Source organism: Gopherus evgoodei, chromosome 2 (assembly GCF_007399415.2).
Source record: "Gopherus evgoodei ecotype Sinaloan lineage chromosome 2, rGopEvg1_v1.p, whole genome shotgun sequence".
In the NCBI taxonomy this organism is placed as follows: domain Eukaryota; kingdom Metazoa; phylum Chordata; order Testudines; family Testudinidae; genus Gopherus; species Gopherus evgoodei.
Window position 1 is genome coordinate 24,011,898 of NC_044323.1, and position 18,681 is coordinate 24,030,578.

Consider the following 18,681-nt stretch of genomic DNA (forward strand, 5'->3'; position numbering starts at 1 on the left):
TGCTCCTAACCCCCTGACAGCAGTATTACACCATTGACTCCTACATAGAGGGTGGTTTCATTTATGACATATACAGTTCAGCATGACTGTGCTTTTGAATCTTGTGTAGTGGTGTCTGAATCTTGAGTTTTCTACCTCTTTTGTCTCCATCTTGTCCTTGAAGTGATCTCGAATGAAATGCAGCAGAATCTTATTCTCATGGAACAGTGATTATTTTACAGTTTCACACTCTTCCTTTTTTGTTAGTGTGATATGGATTGACTATTTGTACCACTGTCCAAACTATTCTGTTATTTCCTTTTATGGTACTTCCACAGTTACTGTAAAAAAAATAAGTTCTTCATTTAATCGCTAACCTTTTTACTGAAAGTGACCCTTTTAATGTTCTTAATAGTAATGAAAAAACATTAAAAATCTGTGGGAAGATTATCCATGTTATAAAGTAAAAATGAGTGCGAATAAAGTCATGACAAAATCCATGTAAAATTAGGATTATGTGCTGTTTTCAGAGTATAGGAATTGATTCTGCTTCCACTGACTTTAATGGGAGCAAAATTGGATGAGATAATAGGTGTAAAACTAAAAATTTCTAGCCGTAGGACTTCAGAGGTAAAAATGTTAAAATATCATACATAGCATAAGAAGAAGAAAATTGTATTTTAAAGTCAAAGTGCTGCCACTGTGAGTTCAAAGCACTTTTCTGAGACTTAACTGTCAATTAAATTTGCATAAACTCTAGGCACGTAGGGAATTTAGGGTCACTGGAAAGCAAGAGAGATGCAACAGTGAATGGAAGTGATAATGGGGAAACTTGCAATATGCAAAAAGCAGCAAAGAGTCCTGTGACACCTTATAGACTAACAGATGTTTTGGAGCATGAGCTTTTGTGGGTGAATATCCACTTCGTCAGATGCATGTAGTGGAAATTTCCAGAGGCAGGTATATATATGCAGGCAAGCTAGAGATGATGAGGTAGTTCAATCAGGGAGGATGAGACCCTGTTCTAGCAGTTGAGGTGTGAAACCAAGGGAGGAGAAACTGGTTCTGCAATTGGCAAGCCATTCACAGTCTTTGTTTAATCCTGAGCTGATGGTGTCAAATTTGCAGATGAACTGAAGCTCAGCAGTTTCTCTTTGAAGTCTGGTCCTGAAGTTTTTTTCCTGCAGGATGGCCACCTTAAGGTCTGCTATAGTGTGGCCAGGGAGGTTGAAGTGTTCTCCTACAGGTTTTTGTATATTGCCATTCCTAATATCTGATTTGTGTCCATTTATCCTTTTCCGTAGCGACTGTCCAGTTTGGCCGATGTACATAGCAGAGGGGCATTGCTGGCATATGATGGCGTATATTACGTTGGTGGACGTGCAGGTGAATGAACCGGTGATGGTGTGGCTGATCTGGTTAGGTCCTGTGATGGTGTCGCTGGTGTAGATATGTGGGCAGAGTTGGCATCGAAGTTTGTTGCATGGATTGGTTCCTGAGCCAGAGTTACTATGGCGCGGTGTGCAGTTTCTGGTAAGAATATGTTTCAGTTTGGCAAGTTGCCTGTGGGCGAGGACTGGCCTGCCACTCAACGCTGTGAAAGTGTGGGATCATTGTCCAGGATGGGTTGTAGGTCCCTGATGATGCGTTGGAGGGGTTTTAGCTGGGGAATGTATGTGATGGCCAGTGGAGCCCTGTTGGTTTCTTTCTTGTGTTTGTCTTGCAGTAGGAGGCTTCTGGGTACACGTCTGGCTCTGTTGATCTGTTTCTTTATTTCTTCATGCGGGTATTGTAGTTTTGAGAATGCTTGGTATAGATTTTGTAGGTGTTGGTCTCTGTCTGAGGGGTTAGAGCAGATGCGGTTGTACCTCAGTGCTTGGCTTTAGACAATGGATCGTGTGATGTGCCCGGGATGGAAGCTGGAGGCATGAAGGTAGGCATAGCAGTATAGGGTGGTGTTAATGTGACCATCCCTTATTTGCACCGTGGTGTCTAGGAAGTGGACCTCCCATGTAGATTGGTCCAGGCTGAGGTTGATGGTGGGGTGGAAGCTGTTGAAAACGTGGTGGAATTTTTCCAGAGTCTCCTTCCCATGGGTTCAGATGATGAAGATGTCATCAATGTAGCGTAGGTAGAGAAGGGGCGTGAGTGAACGAGAGCTGAGGAAGCGTTGTTCCAGGTCGGCCATAAAAATATTGGCATATTGTGGGGCCATGCGGGTGCCCATAGCTGTGCCACTGATCTGGAGATATATATTGTCATCAAATTTGAAATAGTTGTGTGTGGGTATAAAGGCTCAGAGCTCAGCAGCCAGTTGTGCTGTAGCATCATCAGGGATACTGTTCCTGACAGCTTGTATTCCATCTGTGTGTGGGATGTTTGTGTAGAGAGCTTCTACATCCATGGTGGCTAGGATGGTGTTTTCTGGAAGGTCACCAATGCATTGTAGTTTCCTCAGGAAATCAGTGGTGTCAGGGAGATAGCTGGGAGTGCTGGTGGCATAGGGTCTGAGTAGAGAGTCCACATATCCAGACAGTCCTTTTACAGATCCAGAGTAACACGGCTCCCTCTCTGATACTTGACACCTTGCAATATGGAAGTGCATTTAGGTGAACAGGAGACACAAAATTTGGAGATGGGGAGAAAAAGCAGATCAATGAGGGACTAGGTTACTTCTACCATTCATTATGTCTAACGTATTCTCTTGGAAAAAAACCATATATTTAATTTGGTTTAATCTCTGTGTTCTTCTTCTACTGATATTTATTATTTATATAATTCTATAGATGGGCCTTATCCTTCATGGATAAAAGAAATCATAGGTGTTTGCCCTAAAGAGCTGACAGTTTAAGTTAGATGTAACATAGCAAAAGATGAAGCAAAGGATGCTGGTGGAGTGATAGGGATGGGGAGTATTGAGTTGAATGAGGTCCATAACAGTGAAATTGGCTTATTTTTATACACAAGTCTTGGATGAAATTCTCTCCTGTGTAGGGGTTCCATCAAAAAACCTACACACCCTTAATGTCTTATTTTGTGGAACTTAACTGATGCATACATGTTATTGTGGTCCACTATACAGGGTAAATATTACTCCTTGTTCATTAGTTCTTGGTTTAATTTATTTGATGCTTGGGGTGGGAGTGAAAGTGGATGTATCGTATGAACATTTATCTCAATAATATTTGAAGCCAACATAATCTTTAGGTAAATTACCTCTTTATTATGTCCATTTAGGGGACATTATTCCACATAGTATTAACTCTCTGATCCCCAGTTTAGTAGCTATTTTTACTGTAGCTCTGATATTAAGTGGAAGCTTTATGAACATGGTTCGATGGATAGTTGTTTCACTCTTAGTCAAACCTGGAATATCCCTTGCTGCTATATATAATTCCCAAAGTATTCTTTCAAAGCAGTTATTGATGCTTTCTGGGTTCATTAACTCTTTTGCCATGTGCTGCCTTGATGACATTGCAATGAGGAGTGAGTGATTTAGGATGCTTGACAGTATCAAAGATTTTTTTTTCTGCTACTCTAATTCTATGCACTTTTCTATGGATGTATCCCTGCTTGACTCACCTCATCAATTGTATCTCCCAATCAAGGTCCCTGCAATCCACTTCTTTAGTGTCATGTGATGGTTCCTTGATTTTCATACTCATCTTCTCTCCATTATGCCTAATGCCTCATACATTAGCCATAGCTATTTTATGTACTTTCTTTTTGTCCCAGTTACATGGTTGCTTTTTTCAGGATCAAATTTGAAACCTCTTCAGGGTTAGTAACATTATTTGTTTCCCTCTTGATGATGTCTCAAATCATTTAAAAACAACCATTCACTAGTTGCCATTGATCCAGTCCAGTGAAAGGATAGAGCTTTCTTTCTTGTGCTTTATTTAGCTGTAATAATTGATTTGCTATTCTAGAGTCATGATGGTCAAATGGTGAGGGCACCGATCAGAGAGCCAGACACTTGGGTTCTATTCTGAACAGCACTAGTGCCCTGTTGCATGACTTTTGGCAAGTCATGTAACCTCTGAATCTGAAATCCGTGGATCAAAAATGCTATATGGGTCTGATGCAACTCTCATTAAGTCTCTCCTTTAACTTCACCGGTGTTGGATCAGGACCTATAAGAACCAGGGGTGAAATACCGGCCTCATTGAAATCGATGGCAAAGCTCCCATGGATTACAATGGGCCAGGATTTCTCCTCAGGTATTTATTTATTACTATTTATATTTCATTTAAAAAGCTACTTATGGGGTAAAGGTTGCTGAGTTAAACACCCTAATGTCAGGAAATGATCAAGTTCAGTTTGCAAGTTCACCAACTTAGATCAGGTCTGACTCTGACCATATAATATGTACAATGTAAACATTAAAAATAAAATATTTGAAAGTAGGTTTCTCTTTTACCTATCAGTTCAAGCTTCTGTTCTCCCTTCATCTGCCATTCCACCAAAAGCAATGCCACCAATACCTTGGAAACACAAATCCCTCATTCTTGAACTTTGCTAAGCAAACAGGAACTTACTTTCAGGTATTCTGTGTCAAAACGTAAGTGTATTAAATAATTTAAAAAACCTACAGTTCTATATCTGGTTAATAATTATTGTTAATGGTGTTGTTTTTATCTGTTTTCCATCTTGTTCAGACTGTTGAGGAGGGTGTGAGCTGAGGTGGATGCATTTCTGAGCAGTCCTTGTTTTATGTTGAGCTTTTTAATTTATGAGATAAGTGCCAAGAATACTGGATTGGCACAGTAGTGGGATGTACAAACCCCACACTGGAGAACAAAGGATTAAGGAGCAGCTCTGAGCTCAGGTGGCCCTGTCATAACATATTCCCAGATTTAGACCTTAGCGTCCAAAATATGGGTGTTAGCATGAAAACCTCCAAGCTTATTTACCAGCTTGGACCTGGTAAAGCTGCCACCACCCAAAAAATTAGAGTGTTTTAGGGCACTCTGGTCCCCCCAAAAACCTTCCCTGGGGACCCCAAGACCCAAATTCCTTGAGTCTTACAACAAAGGGGAATAAACCATTTCCCTTCCCCCTCCTCCTTCCAGGTGTTCCCTCCCTGGGTTCCTGGAGAGATACACACAAGCAAGCTCCGTGAATCTAAACAGAGAGACTCCACCCTCCCTGTCTCCAGTCCTGGAAACCACAAGCACTGAGATAGCTAATCTATCTTCCACCTCGCTCTTCACCAGAGGGAATGCAAAGTCAGGCTCGTAAATCTAACACACAGAGATTTTTCCCCCTGACTTCTTCCTCCCACCAATTCCCTGGTGAGTTGCAGACCCAATTCCCTGGAGCCCCCACTAAAGAAAACTCCAACAGGTCTTAAAAAGAAAGCTTTATATAAAAAGAAAAAAAATACATAAAAATGGTCTCTCTGTATTAAGGTGACAAATACAGGGTCAATTGCTTAAAAGAATATTGAATAAACAGCCTTATTCAAAAAGAATACAATTCAAAGCACTCCAGCAACTACACACATGTAAATACAAAAGAAAAAAAAACAATAAACCCCTATTGTTTTATGATCCTAGCACTCACAACTAGGAAAAAGAAGATTAGAAAGGCAGGAGACAGAAAAAATCCCTCTCATAGCAGAGAGAGTACAGGCACAAGACAAAGACCAAAGAACTCACACCCAAAACTTCCCTCCACCCAGATTTGAAAAAGTCTTGTTTCCTGATTGGTCCTCTGGTCAGGTGTTTCAGGTTACTCCTTTCCAGGTGATAGAGACATTAACCCTTAGCTATCTGTTTATGACAGGCCCCACCTTGCAAGACCTGCAAAGCCTGCAGAAGCTGGAGTTGGAGTTAAAAAAGGGAAGCAGAGTGGCTCAGAGGAAGCAGACAGTGAAAGAGAGCAGATCTCTGATCTGAGCTCAGGGGAAGTACTGCCCAGGAGCTCTGGTTGCCGGAGACCTGGGCGTACACATTTGATAAAGCCTGCTTATGAGAGACTGGTGACTGATTTTGAAGGTCAGAAACTTTATTTGTGATTATTTAATTTACTCTGTTGGGGAAAAAAGGTACTCAGGTAGGAAGTGATCCAGGGAGGCAGCTGCTTAGCATCCCAAGGTACAGAGCATAGCTGCCCATCATTGGGCTCTGGATCAGAGCCTGGTGGGGAGGGTGGGCTCAGGCTCCCCTACCAACTCCAAAAGATAGAATAATCCAGCTAGGGAAGATCCTGAATGTTCAAGGGCCAGACCCCAAGTCCCCGAACTACAGTGAAAGCCCTGATGCCCATGTGAGCACTGAAAGTCTTCTTTGTGATTAGACTTCCTTTTGGTACACCCCAAAAGAGGTGGACTGGAATGTGACTCGGCTGGAGGACTGAGCTATAAAAAAAACGGGGTCTGCCCCAAGACAGAACTGAAAAGTGGGGACATCTGGGAGTGAGACAGCCTTCTGCACCTCTGTCTGACCAGCAGACAGCACTGGGGGTGAGTGTTCCCCCTTACTGTCATCTATAGCTGAAGTTTTAAAAGTGGAATAAATAAAAAATAAACTCTGTAATTTGCTGTTAAAACAGCTGACTTTAATTAATAAAACAAAAATCAAGTTAATCACATGAACTAACAGCACTGAGAATACTGTGAGTCTACTACACAACTGAAAATACTATCCTGTCTAGCCTGGTACAATGTAGTATGTACTCTTGAAATTCTGAAAATGAAAATTGCAACTGCAATGGAATCAGCAGCAGAGCACTCCAAGGATCAACTGCAGATTTGTGACCAGATTATCAGATATATGAAATATACAAGTAGTAATATGGCTGTTAGCTTTGGTACTAAAAGCTATTGAGAGAAGATATCAGAGAGTATCTTTTAGCCTGATAATGTTCAATGCAGATGCCTAAAATAATTAAGACTGCAAAATCAGTAAAATAAATTGCAAAGAATATGATCCTAAAATGAATTGCAAAAGCATATGTGGGGATAAAAGAATCATTAAGTAGATAAGATCAGTATTTAGCCTTTAACCCATGTCAAAAAGACTTTGAAATAAAATTCAACTTCAAAATACCCTTGATTACTACAATATTGAATAAGCACCTGAAAATATTCATCTATTTGCTCCTTTAGTGCAAAGATAAAATCTATTTTGGCACAACTGACCATAATGATTGTTGTTAAGACAAACTATACCAACAGCTATTTCTCTGACCTACCAAAGTTTTTCCTTCACTTAGACTAAGCAATAACTGTGGTGTCTCACATACCACTGTGTGGTTATGTTTGGCAAATGTTGACATCATAACAGAACATTTTAAGATCTTGATTCTCCAGTACATCTGAACTCTACTCTGACATACTGGAGACAAGTACTACAGGGAGCTGACTGTTGCTTTGCAATCTTTGGCCACCGAGCTCTAGTGTGAGTTAAAACTGCAGGGCAGCAGTTTTAGTTTATGCCACGAGTGTGCAGTCAAAAACTTTAGAATTCAGATACTTACCCAGATCTTATTAAAGCTGTCAGAATCTTTTTGGTATGCAAAAGTGGGCTGCATATCTCACAGAGACAGCACTGCCTTCTTCAAGTCACACTGGGAATACTATAAGAACAAATTGCCTTTTTTGCCATATTTCCCGTCTTTGTGCATTTCTGCTTTCAATCCCAGCTGGACTCATACCCATGCAAAGGACCAGATACTGATAAATTAACTCATGTTTGATAGCACATTAGTCCCTATTTATAGAGTCAAGTACTATTTGACATGAGCAAAAATAGAATCTGAACCAACATGAATAAAGAAAAAAGTTCACTAAACTCATTCAAATCTTGTAAAAGTTTGAGTTTTAGCTGAAAGTGTATGAATTCTTTTTATTTTACTCAGACTGGCGTCTAGCCTTAATTTAATTGCCCATCTTCCCTTACACTGAGCTACACTAATTTTTTGTTTAGAAGTGTCTTTTTGAGTGTCTGTTTCCCTTTTTGTAACCGATTCCATATAAATATCTGCATTTCTCTGAAATGGTTGTCTAAACTCTCTTTTCATGCAAGTTTTGTTAGTTCATTTTCTCAAGTTTTTATTCTTTGCTTCAATTAATCCCTCCTTTTCACAATTTTTGCAATGTCACTGTGAAGTTTCCTCTTCTCAAATAAGAAAAAAGCAGAACTTCTATAATCCTGCTTCATAACTAATATTAAATTAGTTTCTTTGAGCTTCACCCCTCTAAAGCAATTCTATTCTCTCTTTTTCTTAAGTGCAGATGCAAATTAGGATAAAGGCATCAGGGATTCCACACACACACACCACCCCATTTTTATTCCTAGCAATTTGCATTAACTAGATATTCCTACTTTTTTCCCCTCCATGACTCAGAATAAAACATGTAGTATATCTCAAATTAGAAAAATGTAAGCTCTAGCAACCTAAAGCCAGTGAGTAAATGATGCTATTCCTTCACTTTGTATTTCATTTAGCATTGGTTGTTGCCCCACAACGTAGTGTCAACCATCAACTTTGATATCATACTGTAAACCAGCTTTTTCAAAACATTGATGAAGTATGTAGGTAATATTTCAGATAATGATCTTTGCAGTACTCAATAAACTTTTTCAGATTATAAATCATCTGTTTTTCCCTAGTACTTTCTTACGCCTAAGCCTTCAGTTTTCATTTGTGCCAGTGCTAATATTTCACCTGGTCCCTTGCTCACACTTGGCACTTTAATGTATAGACATGCATGAAATGGTGATTGAAAGTATTTTTCATTTCATGTCTCTGAGAGTTTATTCACAAGCAATTGAAAAGTGATGAGCCTTTTTGACCAATTCTTGAAACACTCGTCTCTTAAGAGCTTAGTAAAGATTTACTAGCAATCGGCAAACATCAAAAAGTTTAGATACTTTTCTGAAGCTTTTTCAAACTTGTAATGTTTTACCTGCTTTTATGAATATTGTGAAGATATGGCAATTTCCTGCAATATTGCTGAGAAACCTTTCTGAATTAAGTTTAAGTATCTTAAGAGTTCATTGTACTAAAAATGCAAATATTGGTGTATTATTGTGGGATTTTATGTAACTTCTTTGAGAAGATATGGCTAAGGTAAACCCAGGAAAGTGTTTTGACTTTAAAAAGACTCTTTGAAACCATGTGCTAGCAAAACAAAGTTAAATGGGATTCCTAGAAAATACTTGGGAGGAAAGGAAGACAACTTCTCACCGCTAGACCTTTTGAAGCTGTGCCCTGAGGAGAAACATGATCACCTGTTACATGAGGACCAGATCAGAGGCCCAGACTGGATAAAGAGTGACTCTCATGGCTGTACTTGTTTGATGTGAAAGCTGTTATGAATCTGTGGCCACAGAAAAACACTCAGTGGGGTTTGAAGAACTGCTTTCCTGCAAGAACCCTAGCTTGAGTTGGGGTGATGTCTGGGAAGCTTATTAACATGCATGTGGATTTTATTGGTTTTAATATGTTTTCACTGTCATGCTTTCACCGTAAGAATAAATGTGCTTGCTTAGAACGAGTTGTGTGGTAAATTAACTGTGAGTAATTACACTGCTTATAGCCTCTGAGGAGACAAGTAAAACTCACCTGCTTAGGCATTCTGACTTTACTGGGGAATTTGCAGTGTAGACAGAGAACTGTGGAGCCTGGAAATACCCTGGTCAGGAGGGAAGGGATACGTGTATCTACTCAAGAGGGGTGAGAGATGGGGAGCTGGAAGCCTGAGACTTGTTAGCCTCCCTGGCCATGTACGGTGGAGAGGGGGACTGGCCCAGGTGCCCTGAATTGTGACAAGTATAATCTGTAGGAAGATTTACACCTAGAAAATGATTTTTAGGAAGAAAAATTCAAGCAAGTAACTTGTTTAATGACAATATATTCAGCATGTAAAAGAGTGCATCACAGATGACAATAAATATTTCTCCATGAGCCAAAGTTGCCAACATGTTCAGTTAAGGAACTGCCTGGCAGTAACACTGTCTGACTTCAAATGATGTTACATTCTTCACTAGAAATGGAAAACTATTAAACTGGCTTTCCCAGTAGGTTTCAAGTACTTCTTAGCATGAATCAGTTTGGGACGGCAGTGTGAATAGTCTTTCTGAGTGTGTTTTGATACTTCTACTTCTCAACTCAAGCAAAAGCAGAAAATGGAAGGAGAGGTTGAAATGAAACTGCAGTAGTAGAGCTGATCAGGAATTCTTTGACAAACTGTTTTTTGTTGGAAAATGAGGCTTTGTCCAAACCGAAACTGTCAATAGGAAAAGGTTGATTTTTACAAATTTCTCATTACAAAAAAATTGAAAAAAAGAAAGGTTTGAAATGGTCACTGAATGTATTTTTGAAAACAAAAAAAAATTCAGTTCAAAATGATTTGGTTTAGAAATTTAAGCTAATTATGGTTAAAAAAATTCAAAAGGTCAAAATCAAAACAAAATGTATTGAAATTATCAAAGTGAAAAGTTGTAGTTGACCTGCGGGGGCGATGGGGAATCAGATTGTCAAGTCATGAAAATTTGAGATTTCAACTTTACTTTCCAAGTCATTTTTTTCAAATCAAAAGTTTTCCTAGGATGGGAAAACCATTTCTATATTAGGTAAAAAGCGACAAACAGTCCTGTAGCACCTTATAGACTAACAGAAGTATTGGAGCATAAGCTTTCGTGAGTGAATACCTATTTTGTCAGACTCATGTGGTGGAAATTTCCAGAGACACGTATAAATATGCAGGCAAGAATCAGTCTACAGATAACGAGGCTAGTTCAGTCAGGGAGGATGAGGCCCTCTTCTAGCACCTGAGGTGTGAACTCCAAGAGAGGAGAAACTGCTTTTGTAGTTGGCTAGCCGTTCACAGTCTATATTAAGTAGCGGTCTCACCAGTGAAGCAAAATTATCTGTCCAATGTCTTCTGATTCCCAGACTCATTATCAGTCTACTAAAAAGCAACCTCTCCAAAGGAGAGTTTAAGACCTCAGCATTCTTACTGTTCATTTCTCCACATTTATGTTCACCATCTTTTATTCTATGTCTGTTCACCTGCTATTTGCAGGGCCGTCCTTAGGATTTATGGGGCTCAACGCAGTATTATTAAACTGGTGCCCCTATGCCGGATGGCAGCCCAAGCTCACAGCCTGGTGGAGGAGGGGGAGGAGGGACTTGACAGCAAAGGATAACGAGATGCCCAGCCTGCCTCATGGTGGTGGAGATTCACAGTTCCCCGCAGAGACTTCCATGCCCTCTCCCTCATGCAGAATGGACATGAAGAAAGTACATAATTAAAAGCACTAAAATTTGGGAATAAAAAATGTCAATCACAGGTTTTTTGATATGCCCTGAAGTTTGTCAGAGATTTATTTGCAAAAACTTCATAGTAAGGGTGAGTCAGCTGTCCTGCTGAATACAACATTACATATAATGGAATACATGATGCAGCTCTTCTCTGTTTTACATTTTCTTCATTGGTATTTCTAAGCTGAATTTATATTTTAAATGTACTCAAATCTTAAGCCAGCATTCCAGATTACTACATATTTAACTCACTGAAACAAAGACATTCTTTTAAATTAATCAGAGAGGTTTAGTGTGTTCATAACAATGTTCATTGCTTTTAGAAAAAGGGAACAGTAATTTACTTTGTGTGATCTCCATAACAAGAGACATGGTTATGAAATTTCACCAACTTTAAAAAAAATATGTTTCCAAAGATTTTAGGTATAACAAGGATTTTGTCTTACTAAGGTACTGATTTTGCTGGAGGGTTCTTTTAAAACTAGTTTGTTGGATAGTCAGAAGTAAAGAAAGGGAACTCTTTGTCCAGCTATCTGGAAGGGAAGGACTGTTGTCCCTTTAAGGGCTCTCTTCACTGGGGAGTAGGGGGAGAGGTGGTGAAGGGATGGACAGAAAGGACAGGAAGAATTGGAAGCAATTTTTTTTTAACTATGGTAATTAAAATGTGTATTTTAGATAAGGGAGGTCTTTTGAAGGATTTATTTAAAAAACTATGTCTGAAGATCCATGCATTTAAGGCTAAAGATGATTGTGCATCTAAAACTCTATGCAAGCATTTTTAGAAATGTGATTTTATAATCTTCACCAGCTCACTAATGAAATATTTTTAAAGCAAATTTTAAACTAAGGTCCTGTAGATCGACATGTTCTGTGTAAATATTACATTAATGCACAACTGTTTTTGTCAGTAAAGTCAGAAACTGACAGTATAAAAATATATTTGGGCATAAGCTTTCGTGGACATCTGATGAAATGGGTTGTAGTCCACAAAAGCTTATGCCCAAATAATTTGTTAGTGTTTTAGGTGACACAAGGACTCGTCCTTGTTTTTGCTGATACAGACTAACAGGACTACCACTCTGAAACCTGTCAGTATATACCTTGGGGTTGGCAAATGCCTGTTAAATGGCTTTATTACCCCTTGAATGTCTCTTTAACAGTTTCAATGTTGTGCTAATAGGTCTGGCAGGCTGGAGGTTTTTTTCACTTTTAACTACTAGATTCCCTCCCAAGGAAGACTCACCAGGCTAGAGCAGCTATCTGTGGGAGCCTGCAGGAAGGGTCAGAACAGGGATAGGAAAAGAAGAGGGTGGACACTAAGACCCAGTGGTGCCCCAAATTTTCAGGTGCCCTACGCAGCTGCCTATGTTGCCTATGCCTAAGGACGGCCCTGGCTATTTGAATACAGTTTTAAGGTACACAACACATTCTATTATCACCATCACCTTTTATTTTATTAGTAGGATGGTAGACACCTCGCAGAGCCTGCTTTACTATATTTCATGTTGTAAAACAGCTTCCATTAGAACCGCCCGTTTTAATATACACAACTTTCCTAGAAATTCATATTTGGCTTAACCTTCCCATGTTTGGTACAGTATCTGACAGTATATGTAAGTTATAATCATTAATTTGATCACATACCCTTCTTTGAGTTGGACAGTCTTCCATTTAAACAAATTCTAACTTCTCTAGACAGAACTGCAGCAAACAACTGAAGTTTGATGCTTTAAATGTAACAGTTCATAATCCTCAATGAGGATTATTGTCCCTGCTATTTGTTAAAATCAAACAATTTTTTCCCAAAGCTTTGCTCATTTGAAAATCATGTGCTGAGCTTGCGCAGTTTTATTATTATATACTATTGTATTGTGGTAGCACTGGGAGTCCATATCATGAACTGAGAACCCATTGTGCTAGGTGCGGTACAATCATAGAACAAAAAGATGACCCCAAAGAGCTTACAGTCCGATTAAGTAGAAATAAACAGTAAAGAAAAGTCCTTATGTTTAGAGATCCACTGAAATGGCTTTAACCTCATACCATTGCATTGTCACCATTAAACCTCAACATCAGAGGGAGCAAGACATTCTGCACAACTGATGATAAAGACAATTGACAATAAGGTGGAATTCACAGTACTAAGAGTTACCAGACTACCTAGGCTAAACTAATAAATCCATTTCATCCTTGATGAAGTTCATCATTGCAGTCCAGCTGTTAACTCCACAAGGGAGACTGTCAGCCTCTCACAGTAAAAAGGTATTAATTTACATTAGGAAGACTGCCAAACAATAATTGTAACTGTAATAGCAAAAGCAGTGATAATAATGTGTAACATTATTCAAATAGCCATAAAACTAGCGTTACAAAAAAGGTTGACTTCATAATACTGAAAATAGATTCTATACAAAGGCTTCTACAAAAATAGTTGATCAGCTAAGGTAGTCTTCATCTGATGTCAATCTTTACCACCATCATTGGGCTTGATCCTCCACTCTGTTACACAAGTGCAATTACATTAAAGTCAGTCAGGTCAAGCTGACGTAAGAACAGGGAGGATCAGGCCTGCTTTTTTTGCAACAGCTGTCATGGCATTGCACACAGTAATGTATTTCCTAGGAAACCTTCTACCTTCCTGCCTTGATGACTTGTCAACGTGCTGTTAACAAGATGCTGTTAGACTCTGAATGTCTGACTCTGCTACCTTTGATACCAGTGGAAATACTGTTAAGTTCACTGGTGCAGGATCAGGACCTGTTCTGGGCTATTTTGTGAAAGTAATGTAATTCTGAGTTTTATTCAACTAGATTATTTATTAAAGAAACTGCTGCAGCACAGATTACTTTTCAATTTTTCTTCTATCCCTGTCATTCCTCTCCTAAGCATGACTGATAATTTTCATACAGACATGTTACTTGGTACAGCCAAAGAAAATTTCAATATGCTGGACATGTAAATCTAATGCAGCTAGGGTCAGGACTATTCGTTAGTAAGATTACATCCATAAAAAGAAAGCAGTAGCTAAAATGTAACAGATTACTTTTCACATCCAGTAATCAGTAGTTTGTAACATATTGCATTGTAAATCTACAACCTATTGTGCATATAAGTATGTATGTAAATAATTGTATGGCATGTGTAACGTGAACAACTTTTGTTATATAAATTTTGTTTAGCATTTCTTCTACTTCTCATTTAACTTAATAGGAAATATGGAATATAACAAAGCTGATGCCTAATGGTAATAGCTAATGGCCTGGTGATTCTGTCTCTCTGTCTCAGTCCTTCAGCCATCTCACTAAAATGGGTCTGCTTGGAGACTAAGGTATTATTCCATATTAGTAAGGATATCAGAACCTGGTCATATAGGAGCATAACCTGCACTAAAAACTATAGCACTTTTAGGCACCAATGACATTAGGATCCTATGTTCCTTGAACACATTCAAACTGTGAACTTCTTGAAGAAACCCCTCCTTGCTGTATCTGCAAGATACTTCCCCCAACCCATCAGCATCGGCTGTATCTCTCCTGGAATGAAGTTTATACTGACTACTCTTGTCTAAATTCTCAGAAGAACTTTCTGGGGCTGAAGTAAATGAGACTCACAGTCATATGTAATCTGAATGGTACTATCATGAAAGCCCTGTTCACCTTTCTGTCTGTACTGTCCCTCTAGTTCATATACATGTTGAATGGGGGACCGGGATCAAAAATTGTTTTGATGAGCAAAACATGACCGATCACTCAAGAGAGACAATCAATTGCCCAAAAGGCATCCTCTTGGATCTGTCAGGGAGGAAGAACAAATCATTCAAGAGCCAAATTATCCCATAAGGCCTCTGACTTAGCCATCTTGAATCATCTGTTGGGGGGTTGCTATTTAATTATTTGTTTTTCATTTACTATCCTTCACTTAGGCTCAGTTTAGGCATCAATAGTTCCAGCCCTAGTTTTAGAGTGCTAGGAAGAGCTAAAGAACCACATAAAATTTATCATAAATGGTATCACAATAAGAATATTCAGATGATCCATGACCAAAGGCAGTAAGTCACCAGATACATTGTGTAGCCCTGTAGTCATGTTTCTAATAAGCCAGGAAGCCTCTGACAGCTAGCTCATAATGGATCTAAGAAGTAAGCCAGAAAATTTATTCAATGAGGATAGCTTGCAGGTAAGAAAATAGGCCAATAAACAAAGAGAATGACACATTTGAAGGCATGCTTCTTAACTCCAACCATTCTTTATTCATACTCTAGGAGCTAGTGATTAGCCACAGGAGGCCTAGATCTACTGACTCCATTCATCCAGTCTGCCACTCTAGTTCGAGAGAGAAAATGTAGTAGATAGTGCTACCTTAGCCTGTCACTACTTGTTTGAGCTTCTGAAAATGCATTTCAGGCAGGCCCAGCCTGAGAGCTTCTGGTGCCCCAAATAAGACTAGATAATTCCCAGCAGACGGTTTGTGATGGAAGAGCTTTAGTGAGATTTTTACATAAGTAAAAATTCAGATTCAGTATTTCCCTTCATTTCATGAAATACTCACAGGAACGTACATAGTTCCTGCTGCTTTTCTAGATACAGGCATTGTTAGCATCATTGATGTGTCAGCAGAATGAAGCTAGAGGTGTAGAAATTAGTTTTTTTTCTGTGGTTAGAAATGTAAGCATTCATACAGTGTCATTTAATATAGGGGGTTGAAAGTGGGGCAGGGGGTGAGGGAGGGAGGGGAGATGACAAACCTAGAGCATATTTGTAGCTGTGAGTGTTCTACCACAGTGTTGCTTTGAATAGTATGAAAATGGAATCATAGCTAGTATCACAGTGTAAATAAGCAGAGATAAGCCTTCTCATATGTCGTTGTCAAATACCTAAGGTCCTGCCAGAACATCTGGAAACTAAGTGAGTAATAATCTGATAATCCAGAAAGCCTCTGACAACCAGATCAAAATGTATCTGAGATGTGATTCCCTCATGCTGTGACATATTTCAAGCGTCCCTGAGGCCAACCTTTTCAACAGGTGTTTTGGCTGTAGAAAGATGAGTTCTTTTGTTATCTTGGTAAGTCCCCTCTGATCAGTTTCTCTTGCATTTACACTGGTATACAACAGGTATATCCCCACTGACTTCAACATTTCCAGTGTAAGTGAAAGACAATTAGACCCCATCACCTGTGTTTGTGTGGTGGTCTTTGTGGTTCTAGACCAGGGATCAGCAACCTTTGGCACGTGGCCCATCAAGGAAATCCACTGAAGGGCTGGTATGGTTTGTTTACTTGCAGCGTCTGCAGGTTCAGCTGATCGCAGCTCTCACTGGTTGCAGTTCGCCATTCCAAGCCAATGGGGGCTGCGGGAAGCGGCATGGGCTGAGGGATGTGCTGCGGATGCTGCAGGTAAACAAACCAGCCCAGCCCACCAGTGGATTTCTCTGATGGGCTGCGTGCCAAAGGTTGTCGATCCCTGTAGGCCAATAGTTTAATCTTTTTGTGGAAAGAATTAGGAGTTTCTTCTATCATTGCGGTCTATTGTGGTTCACTGTATACCACAAAGTCTCATCATCTAAGATTTGAAGTACTAACAACTTCAGGGAATATGACAGCACATTTTTTTGTCACAGGAAGTGCTACTGCAATAGCATATGCAGATGCTGAAGTGGATCCTTGCCCTAAAGTCTGAAATCAACTAGCTCCAGGATTCTGCGCACTGATCAAGTATGCTTCTTTGCTGCTGAATAAAATGATTCTTCTTTACACTGATTTATTTGGGATCTGGACATTCTATGTACACGGGAAGCAATCCTACAAGAAAATAATTTAGGAGTACATGGAGCAATGTGTCTCATTATTCTATGCTCAGTCTCTATACTCAATAATTGCATTTTAGAGAAATATCCCTTTTAATTCAAAAGTAATAACGTACAAAAATAATACTGTACAAAAAAAGATAATAAAGGTAGGGGAAAGGGGAATGAGCTTGATTTTTAGAGGAGAAACAAAAGAATCTGAAGTATCCAATGGTTCTAAGATGCTCTGGAGAGTGATGAAAGTGTGGAAGATAAAGAATCTATGAACTATATGTAAAATTAATACAATGGTAGCCAGTTGCAAGTTCATAATCACAAACTGATTCATCCCACAAGATTACCAGTACAGAAATTACTGTCAAAGCATTGACCATCTGTTTAAAAATACAATTTAAAATAATCCCAACTGTAAATTTATTCACTGTCAAAGCTCTTTAGGATTTGATAATTCTCAGTTTTGTAGTTTGTTTGCTGTCATATGTCCTGAGCTAAATGATTCTAAAATTCCCCAGTGAGTTTACTTCACACTGTGCTTTATTACAAAAAATCTAAAACATTTTACAGAAAATCTTGCAATAGTTTTTGGTAAAAGCTATGTATTTGTCTCACCAGTAAGAAAGCAAATTATATTAATCTTCACTGCCGCAAATTGCTAATGTACACTCCCAGTACTCTGTTTAAACTGTATGCAAAATTTATAAGGCTAAAGAGTTAATCCAGCATTCGTTTTGAAGAAATGGCTCTAGAAAGACTATCCAACGGATTCAGATGATTGCTTTTTCAAACTATATTGCATTTTACACTGTATAAAACATATGGTGGTGACATTTAACTTAAAGTCCTCCAAACGTACAGTATTCAGGTTGAGATTTGCATAACAGTCTAGAGGCGCTAGAAACACATATACGACAAGGTGAGTGTATTGGTCCCTCACTCTCCATCTCGGAGGGAGGCCACTCCGCCTCACCTTAGGCAGACTGCAAGTCATAGTTTGTAGGGGAAACGCCAGTCCCCTAGGCGAGGCAGGGCCAGAAAAAAGCTATAGCCCAGCATCTTAAAGCAGGGTGGGGCACCAAACAGTCTTGGTCTCTGGCTTGCAGTCAGGGCAGCGCAGCACAGCACAGAAGTCTGGGCCCGGACCCTCAAGCAGGGTGGGGCCAAACAGTCGGGCGTCCTTACTCTAGTGGACAGTCAACAAACACAGGCCTCTGAGCCTAAAGGTGGGGAGGCTGCCACCCCTGGGGTGCCGTGGCAGGGGTAGGGAGACCCGGGACCACATGACACCCACAGGTCCCAGCCCAGAGTCCTAACAGTGGCAGAGTGTTCTGTCACTGGATCAGCGAGGAATCCCACCACAACACTCTGACACACTCCAGCAGCAGAACCAGACTAGAGTCCGGTTCCCCTGGGCTACTTCCCACTGAAGTTTGGGTGTAGGACCCTGTAGTCCAAAGATCCTCTGTTTCCTCAGGGTACTCGGCCACCAGCAGTCCCTTCAGCTCCTCGGGGCATTTGTCTGACGGTGGTCCTGGCAGCTCCTCAGGGTATTTGTCTGTCTCCTCCAGCCACAGGTCACAGCTACAACTGGGGCCTAGTCCAGGATCCTGTGAGATCCCAGCTTCCT